Here is a 13603-nt window from a genome sequence, read left to right as displayed (position 1 = left end):
ATTAGATCAGCTTACATATAATTATCATTGGCCACAATTGTGAGAATATTGCGAGAAAAAATAATGCAACTTATACATCTTTGTCCCTCCTATGTACACAACAGAAGCTACAAAATAGTTTTTGAGTGAATGAGTGGACTCACAGCAAAAAATACATTTTTCTTTTAATATGACCTTAATGAAGGAAATTATGATAAGCTATGCAGCTCTATGTAAGAATTCTATATATATCTTAAATGGGAAGCTCTAGGAGACTGATTATCTTCTTTTATATTTACTGAAAAAAGAGATAATGTAAAAATAAAATTATATAAAATCTAGAAACATCAAAATAAAATTCTGAAATTGTGAAATAATAAAAAAGCACTGATGATTATATGATCAGGTGTTCTTGAGTGTGATAAGATTTTGTTGTGGCATAACTATGGGAAGAGATATTAATCAGGTAATGCTAATGTATAACTTAACCAAGTAACTCTAATGATACAGTAAATTTAGCCATATCTGCTGGTGAAATTAAAAGTCCTTAAATATAAGAAATTGTACCAGTTTATAAAGTAATAATTTGTTGTTACTAAATTTCTATCAAATTTTGCAGATGTATTTTTACGTAAATAAAACTTAGATATTATTAGAAGTCTTTCACGTGGAAAGCTCTCCTAAATGTGGTTAGGATTAAAAAGGGTATGACTGGAAGCATAAAGAAGAGGTCTTGTTCACAAACGGGCTCCTCTGTGATAATACTGCTTCAGCTAAATCCAATTTTTACTTCTGTATTCTGAATGAATAGCATAATAGCAGCAGATGTTATGGTAGAGGTAGTAACCACCTCCTCATGGTGATCAGGAACTGGCAATCTGTCCCAAGATACCCCAAGCAAAGCTAGTAATATTTCTGCTGTAATTCAGGACAGGAAATGACTAGACTTAATCTATAAAAGTGATCAAATTCCTCATTATATCTCTCCTAACACTAGGCATGCATAAAATATTGTTTTCATTTTTCTTTTCTTTATAGTTGAGTTATAAGGAAAAAGTCTGTGGGACATTCTTGCTACTAGGAAATTTTTGAAAGAACTCTTTACATGACAATGAGAAATGCAATCAATGTAGCGTTTATGGGGAAGGAAGGCAGAGAGAGAGAGAGAAGGAGGGACAGAGAATGAAAAAAAATGTTACTTCTGGGTGAAAAAAGGAAAAAAGCAAGAAAGACATTTTTTTTGTGGGTGCTGTGGTATGCCACCCATTTCTTCCTTTGGAGATGCAGGCCTTTATTATTTCAGCTACAAAGAGTGTTGTCTGCTGATGAAACAAAGCTGAGTATTTCCTTAGGCCTTGCCCTTGACCAAAGTGGGGACTGTTCACACAGGTGGAGCCTACAGCCCACAACTATGACTTGTCGATGAAAGGAGCCAGTTAGGCTCCTTCCTTGCCTCAGTTAGGAACATTTCTCAACTGCTGTTTAGCTTCAGAGCAATCTGTGGAGGTTGGGGAAAGTCTTTTTTTGCAACTGCATCTCAATTTTATGTCTCACTCTGCTCAGTTACATGGCTTTTACTCCCTCCCAGATGTTATCCACTAGAGGATTCAAGTGTCTTGAATGCAAATCCTGGTTAAGGGTCTATTTCCCAAGGAATCTGATCTAGAACAGTATAAATCAAAGTCAAGACAACAGTAATATAGGTAATTTTCAGAATCTAATAGCTCAGAAATATGACCAGTTGGAGAAATCATTATCTATAGGACATGGTTGAGCCTGAGGGAAGCTGAAGCAGTTGAGTTGAGGGCCTGACACATAGCAGAGACTCTAAGTAATACCAGTTTGAGAAATGAATAACTAAAAACAGGTCAAGTATGCTAGAAGTAAAAGGACAATAAACTAGAAAAAAACAAGTGGGTGTTGAACTCTTAGATTCACAAACATGACCTGATAAACAATGATTCTGAGTTATTAAGGAAATACATGAGTTATTAAGCAAATTTAGAGACTATCCTATACTGGTAATAATAATGATTTAGGGGAGACAGTGATATTAGCTGTATGGTACAAAGTTCAAGAGGAGGAAAAAACTAAAAGAAGCATACATTAACATGCCTATTAGAAATAGACACAGATCCATATCTGAATCTTCTGAACAAAGAGCTATGAAATATTGCTTGGGCAAAAAACTGTTTAAAATTTTCATGAAATCATCATACAGTGCTAGGGGGAAAAAAAAACAACACTCATAGTGTATCATTTCAGCCATAAACTTAGGCTATGCTGATTAAATGTCACATACAAAGTTAACTTTCTTCAGACACTTATGATACAACAGAAACTATCACCTTTGAAACAACAAAATTTTTAAACCATAAGTAAACTCTAGAAAAATGGCACTTGGCTTTTCTTCCCCTCTCTAATGTCCTCAAATTTGTGATTGGTCAGATAAGCCAAAATATTGTAGTAGTAATCACCAGAGATAGAATCTTTTAATTGCAAATGGCATCATCAAAGTCTAAAGTCGAATTAGATTTACTCAGAGTATCACAGAAGAGTTGTACCATTTTAATAAGTGACAGCTTTCACATAAATTACTATCTCATGCTAACCTTTTGAAAGCCTCAAAATAAAGGCATGCCAGCACATAAGATACCAAATTACCACTCATATACAAGCAAATTGAGAGCTGAAGAAAAAGAGATGAAAATTTTGTCTCTGTGTATTATTTATGCAAATCATTAAATGAATACTATATCTTTATGAACCTCATATTACTACATGAATCACTGTTGAGACAATTTTAAGTTGCAGGCAGCAACACAATTTGGAAACACAGTGAATGCATTCATGCTATCTTGGAGATGGGCAAATGTCTTAACAATTACTGGTAAAATCTAAAATTACAAAATGAAAAAATAGATAAATAATATTTGTTATTTCTTTCTGAAATTGAGTAAAAATATTGCACATTAAAAATACTGAGCCCAAGTCTGTAACCTTTCCGCAATCAAGGTGAGCATGAGAACGTTCCTTAAGTGGCAATCAATCTAGGGCTTTAATTCCTTCAGTGCCAGTCAAATGAATGTGGAAGAGTACTGAACAATGTCCTTCAGGAATAAATTTACCTAAATATCACAAAGCTTTACTAAGATGTAAGTGTACATTGCTTGAATGGAGAAAAGCAACAAAAACAAAAACAAAAAAATCCAAAGGATCTTGAGAAAGTTGTAAATTGTAAGAAAATACGTTACAATAATATAAACAAGGGCTTTCAGTGTGCATCTAAGCAGAAAAGCAATTACATTTTGTTTCCAGGGAAAAATATAATTTTAACGATTCATTTAAATGATGGTGACCTGCCCACCCAGAAGCTGTTTTTCCTTCCTTCCAATTTATCTGTAGATGAAAATATGCATTAAATATTGCCACACAGCTGTCATTCTCTACTTGGCAGGAAAATTGAAGCTATGATAGCACATATTGCTTATTATGCTAAAAGCTGAAAACAAGTACTTAACCAGGTACATGTCAAAAACAATTTCAAAAAAAAAATTCACACAATAAATGAACACCACAAAAATAGATCTTAAAAACTCAATTAAGTGGATATATTTTATAACACGTAGTGAAGAAATTCATGAATAAAAACCAATTTTTTATAAGAAAATTCCACATTTGTAAGTGGGTTACTGTTGTTGAAAATAACCTCTAAGTCTATACATGATGACAACATCTAGGTGTGTAAGTCAGAGCCTTTAATCCCTGGCTGAGTTTGGGGGAGTTTTGCTGAGTTGAGGATGCTCACTAGGTGGTATTATTTTCATATGCTTTTTTAAACTTTTTCCTAAAGCCCTATGGTTAAAAAAAAAAAAAATTCTAAGAAAAATATTGCTTTTCACTAGGATATAAACTATTTAAATATTAGTATAGCTAATAATCATATATTTTGTAGTACTTCCTGCAAATTATGACAACTTGGGTCTAATTTCTGTAAAATTCTGAGCAAGTCACATTATCTCTCTGAATTCCATTTTTTTCCTTTTTAAAATGAAGGATGGCCAGGCATGGTGGCTCACACCTATAATCCCCACACTTTGGGAGACGGAGGCAGGTGGATCACTTGAGCTGAGGAGTTCGAGACCGGCCTGGCCAACATGGTGAAACCCTGTCTTTACTAAAGAAATACAAAAATTTTATGGGTACGGTGGCACATGCTTGTAATCCCAGTTACCGGGAGGCTGAAGAGGGAGGATCACTTGAACCCTGGAGACAGAGGCTGCAGTGAACAAAGACTGCACCACTGCACTATAGCCTGGGCAACAGAGTGAGGTTCTGTCATAATATAATATAATGTGATATAATATAATATAATATAATATGATATAATATAATATAATATAATACAATATAATATAAGAGTTATACCGGCAATCTAACATTTCTGAGTTTCTAAATTAAAACAATAAAAAAAAATCATAATAAATGAAATCTAGAACAATGTGATTTGGCAAGAAAAATAGTTTTTAAAATGAAAGTGAATCAGACACAACAATCAAACAGAGCTGAGTTGGATTTCTGACTGCCATTTAGCTGTGTGACTCTGGGCTAGTACCTGGAATTTCTCCTAAAAGAGAGTTATGTAAATGGTAAATTACCATTATGGAGGCCCAACCATTACCATGTTTAAGTAATTTGTGCCCATCATCCACCCCCATCTACAAGTATTTTAGTCACTTTATCCCTATGAATGAAAACAATTTCATCTTTTTCACAGAATGGTGTTAAAATGCAATGAATATGCAAAGTATCTAAACCATATAGTTGAAGATTTTTTTGAAAAGTTAATTTACCCTTTTATTCTCCAAGTGGCAAGAAATGTAGAAAAGAGTATTTCAATGTTCTTTAATATTTCTTGGAATTTCATTCTCTATTAAATCAATAGAAAATGAAATGCTTCTTGATATAATGCCTCCCATATACCCCAGCTGTTCCCATCCCGGTGATCATTTTGGTGGAAACTGTTAGGTTAGCATATGATCACTTCTGTACATATCACAATTACCATTAGTGATTTGAATAAGTATAACTTTCTGTCTCTACTGTGCTAGACCATATCTTCATAAGGTCAGGAGCCTCTGTCCATCTAGTTTACTGCTGTCAGCATCTGTCACTGTACTTTGTCGTTGGTCAATAAATATTCTGCAATGAATAAATGAATGCTGCACATCTTGACATCTCCATCTCTGAGTTCTGTTCTTCTCACCATGCTGCTCCTAGCTTCAGGCTTCCAGCACAAAAACAACTCTACTTTAAAAAAGCTGAAAAAGTAGCAGCTCTTAGCATCTTCACTTTTCACTCCAAGCAATAGAGTTACTGACAGTTGCTTTATTCAAGTTTCTTTAAAATTTAACTTAAAAGTCTTCATGAAGCTGTAAATCCCTAACACAGCTCTCTTTTCCATGCCAGTGGAGAAGATTTATTCTATTTAGTTCCACTGGGCTGAACTAGGCCCATGAGAGACAGTCGTGTTTCATACCAACACTAACTTACGAATCCAGCATGTATTCCACCTTAAGCCTAAACAGTCTTCACCCTAAATTTGGGTCATGCATGTCTATAAAAAGCTAGACTGTGAGAGGTTCATTTATACGTTTTACAAGGCAGTCTTCTCTGGGAAAATAACTCACTAAAAGGAAAGTGACGATTGCATTATTTGGGCTATGGATGGACGCTTAAAATCACTCATTCATTTAAAATTATTTATAATCCAAATCAAATAAATCATGGTTCTTGCTCTCAAGCATCTTACATTAACAGGAAAAACTTGGCAATAAATCAATAATATCAAAAGATTGTTGCAAGTGCAATAGAATACAGAGGTGGTTATGAGTATGGGCTACCGTCTGTCACTCTGGCTGCCCTCTGCTCAGTCCTTGGAGTGTTGTACATGCCACTAGAATGGCTCCAACATTTGATGTCCACCATAGCTTTGAACGTCTACATGGAAAGCTGGAGCAAGAATGGAAAATGTTGAATGCAACACTGTAGTTGTAAAACAGAATCCTTAGAACACATTCTCAAGAATAACTGGAAGTATTTGGAAGTGAGGTCAAGGTCCCAAAGAGAATGACAGCAGTGCCAGAAATTCCCAAGTTGTTAATGTTTAGCTTGTCCACCAGGATAAAGCTATTAAAAATGAGATAGGCTACCTTGTAAGGTGATGAATTTTCTGCCTGTATCTTCTCAAGCAATAGCCTCTGCCAGAAGCACATGGAGTGGGTCACTGAAAAATCGTCCCTTCATCTTTTAGATCTCAAGACTCTATAATGTCATATAATGAAGCATTACACATATATTTTGACCTAAGCATTGTGTTCTTTTCTTGTGTACTTTCCTTGGCAATGCCTTGTACTTTGAAGAAATAGGCATATAGGGTGTATAATGTAATAAAGATTGTGCCATTTGCTGCAGGTCTTTCTGTGTTGTTTTCTGTCCAATCTCATACCAGGGTTGGAATGAATGAAATCTGCAAATATCAATGGTTCATGCTGACTAAGCTATTTTGGCATCCATTGATTGATTTTAAATGGGAACACTTGTGATCCAGTTGGTTTTAACTATTGATAAGAACTAGCATATTGTTTTCATGTGCTCCTTTTCTTACTGAGCTTTCCACTGACTTTCCACTAACACTCTTTCTCTACTACTTCCTGTGGTGGGTAACACCCTGACAGCTTTTACCTAGCATGCAATTTACCCACGTTTGCACTGCATGATATGGAAAGTACCAGCTAGAATTATAAAGGTTTCAGAGATAAGAAAAGATATCCTGCTATGTTTCAAATGAGGCCAAACTTAGTGAGAGTAACTTAGGTCCCTTATGTACAATAACAATGCTAGCACTTAGAAAAGTATCATGCAGTTTCATTTGAAAACCCGAGAATATATGCTTTAAAATATTTAAGCTATATAACACATAATTTCACTCTAAAACTACAATGAAATCCTTAGGGTGAAATAACTTAAAAATCTAGTTGAGGAAATACAATACAGAAAAACAATGAGGAATGACAGAATGTAACATTTAAAAAAATGATAAATAATGTGGCACATGCTATATTTATTCTCTAGAAATTCAGCCTTCCTAATCCATCAGAATCACGTAAATTCTAACAGAAGACATGCGCATGAAATAGACTCTGAAAAAGATTGAAGATGTGCATTACAAATAGAAACAACATCAAAAATATACAAACAAGGGGTAAAACAATTTGTACTGGGGACAAGCGTGAAGTTAGAAATAACTTAGTTAGAAATTAGAAATTAGTCAGTTACAAATAACTATCTTCATGGAAGTAAGAGAGATAAAACAGGCTCAGCTTATGAAAGACTTTTTAATAAAAGTAGATAAGTACAGACTCAGTACAGTAAGCAATAGGAAAACAACATATGGTCTTCAACCAAGGAATGAAATGAGGAAAGTGATGTATAACGAAAGTATAAACAGACGTTATCATCCAGGATGACTCGGTTGTGAAAGGGAGTAAGAATAAAAGCAGGGACCCCAGGTATAAAGCTAATTTAAGAAGGCTGATGAAAATGCAAACAGCTCTTCTCAACACTATTTACTTCTTGAATATTCAGGCAGATTTTTCTCCCAGTATAAAATACTACTCAGCCGGGCGCGGTGGCTCAAGCCTGTAATCCCAGCACTTTGGGAGGCCGAGACGGGTGGATCACCAGGTCAGGAGATCGAGACCATCCTGGCTAACACGGTGAAACCCCGTCTCTACTAAAAAATACAAAAAACTAGCCGGGCGAGGTGGCGGGCGCCTATAGTCCCAGCTACTCGGGAGGCTGAGGCAGGAGAATGGCGTGAACCCGGGAGGCGGAGCTTGCAGTGAGCCGAGATTGCGCCACTGCACTCCAGCGTGGGCAACAGAGCGAGACTCCGACTCAAAAAAAAAAAAAAAAAAATACTACTCAATAAAAATGTCACTTATTGTAAATGCCCATATATAAAATTAAAATATTAATCTATATAGAAACCTGCTAAGTAGTAAAAGTAGGAGACTAGTGACTTTATTCAATCATTCATTCAACCTTTAAACACCTAATAATGATCAAGGCTCCTGGTCGATTGGAAGATACAAGGATGGTGAATTTTCTTTGGAAGAAAGAATCACCAAGTCAAACTGGAACCATCACCATCACCATCACCATCACCATCACCATCACCATCACCAAGTCAAACTGGAATACTCTGATCCCAAATACCTGAATAGTTGTCGTTCCCTTCTCTACACACTTCGTAAGTTACTGAAACAAGAAAAATTTCCTTATCCCCCTCGCAGGGTATGCGATGGGGGTGTAGCTTGCTTCTTCAGTGCCCCACTGCTCAAAACCCCTAGGGGGAGCAGGCACACAGGCAGGTTTTGGGGCTCCGACCCCAGGGCAGGGTCTAGGGGTGAATGTTTACAGCTCCTGAAGCCCCAGTGAGCATGTGTTACAGGGTGCTGTTTTAGTTTAGCCACCAGTAGACGGCTTGTCTTAGCTCAATTAGACCCCCTTCCTTATCACAAGGACAGAGGGCTTTCTGTATCCTGGGGTTTCTCGCCATGGTGTACCAGAAGAATCGGATCACACGGGGGCTTGGAGAATGAATGAGTACAAGGTTTTATTGAGTAAAAGTAGCTCTCAGCAGATGGGGAAGCCAGAAGGGGGATGGAGTAGGAAGGTTGTTTTTTGCCGGAGTCAGGCTGTTCAGCGGCCCAGGATCTCCTCCAACCGCCCCCACCAAACTCTGGGTGGCTCAGCCAATGGCCTGCTGGCCTGTGGGTATCTGTCAGTGTGCTCTTGCACTGGGGTGCTGCTCCTCTTGACATCCTCTCGATGTCCAGCTGCTTGTGTGTTCATCTACCGGTGTGTTTCTCTTAACGTCCAGGCACTTGTGTCTCTGCCCACTAGGGTCTGTGTTTTTATAGGCACAGGATGTGAGCATGACATGCCAGGGTGGTCTTGGGAAATGCAATATGGAGTGCAAAAGTAGGAGTGCTTGTCTTCACCTAGGTCCATTGGCACAGGCCTGAGGGTGGAGCCCTTGAGAGGAACCACGCCCTTCTCTACCCAGCACTTCCCTGCACCCCCTTCCCTCTCATTAGCAAGTCTTTTTCTACTGTTAAAGTGTTGACCAAATCTAACTGCTGCAACCCCTTTGCATTATCCTAATTAGATCCCCACTGTTTCTCCCAAGAGCGTAATGAACTAGATTCTATGATCCCCATACCTTTTTTTTTTTTTTGACAATTGTTACTTAGTTTTTATTTCATAATCATAAACTTAACTCTGCAATCCAGCTAGGCATGGGAGAGAACAAGGAAAACATGGAACCCAAAGGGAACTGCAGCGAGAGCACAAAGATTCTAGGATACTGCGAGCAAATGGGGTGGAGGGGTGCTCTCCTGAGCTACAGAAGGAATGGTCTGGTGGTTAAGATAAAACACAAGTCAAACTTATTCGAGTTGTCCACAGTCAGCAATGGTGATCTTCTTGCTGGTCTTGCCATTCCTGGACCCAAAGCGCTCCATGGCCTCCACAATATTCATGCCTTCTTTCACTTTGCCAAAGACCACATGCTTGCCATCCAACCACTCAGTCTTGGCAGTGCAGATGAAAAACTGGGAGCCATTTGTGTTGGGTCCAGCATTTGCCATGGACAAGATGCCAGGACCTGTATGCTTTAGGACGAAGTTCTCATCTTCAAATTTCTCCCCATAGATGGACTTGCCACCAGTGCCATTATGGCGTGTGAAGTCACCACCCTGACACATAAACCCTGGAATAATTCTGTGAAAGCAGGAACCCTTATAACCAAATCCTTTCTCTCCAGTGCTCAGAGCACGAAAATTTTCTGCTGTCTTTGGAACCTTGTCTGCAAACAGCTCGAAGGAGACGCGGCCCAAGGGCTCGCCGTCGACGGCAATGTCGAAGAACACGGTAGGGTTGACCATGGCTAGTAGTACAGGACTTTCCTCGGCGGCAGCGTCTGCAAAGCGGGCCAGAGTCTTGCTCTGTTGCCCAGGCTGGAGTGCAGTGGCGCAATCTCGGCTCACTGCAAGCTCCGCCTCCCGGGTTCACGCCATTCTCCTGCCTCAGCCTCCCGAGTAGCTGGGACTACAGGCGCCCGCCGCTGCGCCCGGCTAATTTTTTTTCTATTTTTAGTAGAGACAGGGTTTCACCATGGTCTCGATCTCCTGACCTTGTGATCCACCCGCCTCGGCCTCCCAAAGTGCTGGGATTACAGGCGTGACCTGAAAGAGATTTCTAAAGGAAACATCTGGTTCCCTTTAAAAACTAGTCATGATATCCTATTCCATGCAAAATAAGACATTGATTTCCCAGCAAAGTAGATAAGGCCCTTCTCAAACTGTTCCTATCTACTGCTGTGGCCTCATCTGCCACAGCTCTCCCTAACTCCCTGCTTGCACTGCAGTTCCACACAGCTATTCTTTTATCAGATTTTCAAGTCTTCATGATTTTACCTTAAATTGTTTCACCATTACTCAATACCTGGAGAGATTTTTCTGATACATTAAGGGGAGTTCTAATGTTACCTCCTCTTATAGAGCCTTCCCCAGCTTCCCTGTGAAGTTTTACTTACTCTGTGCTTCCAAGAATTATGCATGTTCCTTTATTGTAGACTTTTAATATGTGTGCATCTGTTTTCCTCCTATTTTGGCAGTTGTCTCTTTCAGGACAGATAACATGTTTCAGTCATGATGTATCCTAAGTAATCAAAACAGTGCTTGGCACAGAATCTGTCTTAAAATATTTTTTGAATGAACAAATGACTTTTAATGTAAACAATGAGGAAGCTTTTAAATTTATTTATTTAATGGCTTTCAGATATGATTTATACACAATAAAGTTCACTCAATGAACTGTGCAATTCAATATTCCATACAGCATATTTAGAGTTGTAGAAACATCTACATAATCAAATTTTCAAACACTATCATAATCCCAAAAAGAAACCTTGCATCCATTAGCAATCACTCCCCATACCCCTTTCTCTCCAGCCCTATACAAGCAGTAATCTAAATTCTTTCTCTACAGACTTGACTATTCTGGACACTCCATATTAATGATTCCATGGACATACCACACTACATGTATGGTTATGCTTTATTTGTTGTATGGATATACTAATTTCCTATTGATGAAAAATAGTTTCATTTTATAATATTTGGTTGTTACAAACAATGCTGTAATAATGTTACCTTGCATCTAAGTTATTTTGTTACTGTATAAGTAAAGAAAAAGAATAATTTCTGGGAGTAAAATTTTATGTAAGAATATTTATTTCATATTTCAAAATATATTACCAAATAGCCTTCCTTACAGTATACCACTTTGTACTCCCACAAACAATGTTGGGATGGTACAGATTCTCCACATTCTTGCAAATCTAGTAAGTTGCCAAACACTTTGTTTTCTAACAAACTAATAGGTAAGAAATTATATGTGAATAGAGATTTAATGTATATTTATCTGATTATGAATAATTTTGAGTATTGCCATCTTTACTACTGAATTGTGTTTCATATCCTATGAATCCTCTGTTAATATTTCTGCTTGTTTTTCACCTGGAGTTCTGCTGCTTTTTTATTTACATACAGGAACTGTGTATTTGGAACATAGGTCTTTTGTATCTGAAATGTGCTTAATCAGATATTTTCCCAGTTTTCTGCTTGACTTTGCTTATGCTGGCTTTATCAAATTTTTAAAACATTATTGCATATCATCAAATTTACTTTCTTGTTTTATAGCTTCTGGTTATTATTTCATTGTCAGAAAGGCTTCCACTATCTCAGTTTACAGAAAATTTTTTTTTTCTGTATTTCTTCTAGTTCTTTTTGTGATTTAATTTCTTATATTTGTTTTATAATTTGTTCCTTCTGGAATTTTCCTTCATAGAAGGTGTGATATGCAAACAGAATTTTCTTTTTAGGTGGCTACCTTGTAGTCTCTAACCCTTTACTGAAAACTTTACCTTTTCCTTTATGAATTCTGCCCTTTCCATATACTAACCGTGTGTGTGTGTGTGTGTGTGTGTGTGTGTGTGTGTGTGTGTGTGTATGAAGTTTTGAATGCAAAATTAATGTCTTGTTTTGGGAAAACCACCCCACTCAAAGACTGCAAAAGATATAAAGAACAGGCTAACATGTACAAATACCTGGGCATTTAACTTAGAGGAATCTTTTTGGAGGTAGCTCTTACATTTGAAAGCGGAAAGAATTAGAGAGGAAAATAAGAAAAAACCTGTCAACTTCTGTGTTAAATATTTTCTAACCCAAATGCTGATAGAAACCTAGTATATAGATGGGATGTAGACAGTGGTACAAGAATTCAGGCTAGCCTGTGGCTACAGCAATGGTCACACAGGATACAGCTGCCATCAGGAGGACACCAGAGAAAGACATTCAGTTAACAGAGGAGAGTCTTTAGGTAGAGAATCCACACAAGTGAAAGGAAGGATTATAACATGTTGCATACAGAAGGAAGCTGCAGGACAGAGAGAGTCCCTAACCACACAATCAGAGAGAACTGCAGATAGGAATAGTCAAGCACGTTAACTAATTCTTTTAGAAGGCAGATACCCAGATGGAATCTGAAGTATCAATGAGGCTCTCATTCACAGAGAATTGCCTTTCCTTGGTTAATTCTCTTATTTAAAAATTTTATCATTGAAAAACACTTGTCATTTTGCATAAGAAATCATTCTGCACCCCCAAGATCTTTAGTTTTTATGCTCCATTTAAAACCTATCATCTGGTGACTTGGGCTTCTGCAGGAATATTCAAGTAACTCTTAAAGATTGTTAGATCAAAAGGCAGGGAGTATGGATTCACCCTTACTTATATTAATAAGGGTTTCCCATGTCTTAAACTGGAACAAAGTCTTGCTCCAAGTTTAAGTTACTGACATCAGTTAATCACTTAAACTAATTCAGTGAAATTACTCTGACAATGAAATATCACAATTTTATAAATTTTATTATTTTTTTTCTCCTTGGGAAACCTTTGAAGCTGTCCAAGAGAAAAACTGCTTCTCCATAAAGCATTTTCTAATGGGAACTGGCACAGTGGCTCATGCCTGTAATCCCAACTACTTAGGAAGTTGAGGTGGGGGAATTCCTTGAAGCCAGGAATTTAAGACCAGCCTGGGTGATACAGTGAGATCCCCATCTCAAAAATAAAATAAATACTAGAAAAGTTACCAAAATTTGAGAAAGACATAAACATCTAGGTACAGGAAGGTCAGAAAATACCAAATTCATATGACTCAAATAAGACTACTTCAAGGCATACAATAATTAAATTATCAAAGGTCACAAACAAAGAGATGACCCTAAAAGCAGCAGCACAAAAGAAGCAAAGAAAATAAAGGAACTCCAATTCGTCTGTCAACAGACTTCCCAAAAGAAACCATACAGACCAGGTAGGAGTAAGAGAACATTTTAAAATGCTTAAAGAGAAAAATCCTGCCATCCAAGAATACTGTATGCAGCAAAGCTCTCTTCCAATATGAAGGAGAGAATTTATCATCACCAGATCTGTCT

General features: G+C 37.5%; 1 protein-coding gene and 1 pseudogene across 2 annotated transcripts in view; both read right to left on the bottom strand.

The window, feature by feature from the left end:
- The window catches only part of EPHA6 (EPH receptor A6), a 930608-nt gene that overhangs the window by 636108 nt on the left and 280897 nt on the right, over positions 1 to 13603 (bottom strand). The gene's annotated exons all lie outside the window — the stretch shown is intronic.
- LOC112619056 lies at positions 9287 to 10035 on the bottom strand (annotated as a pseudogene). Its single transcript, XR_003118162.1, has one exon. The product of XR_003118162.1 is annotated as a peptidyl-prolyl cis-trans isomerase A pseudogene (transcript).

Source organism: Theropithecus gelada, chromosome 2 (genome assembly GCF_003255815.1).
Source record: "Theropithecus gelada isolate Dixy chromosome 2, Tgel_1.0, whole genome shotgun sequence".
Classification (NCBI taxonomy): domain Eukaryota; kingdom Metazoa; phylum Chordata; class Mammalia; order Primates; family Cercopithecidae; genus Theropithecus; species Theropithecus gelada.
The sequence above is the reverse complement of the archived record's forward strand: the minus strand, read 5'-3'. Positions and strand labels throughout refer to the sequence as shown.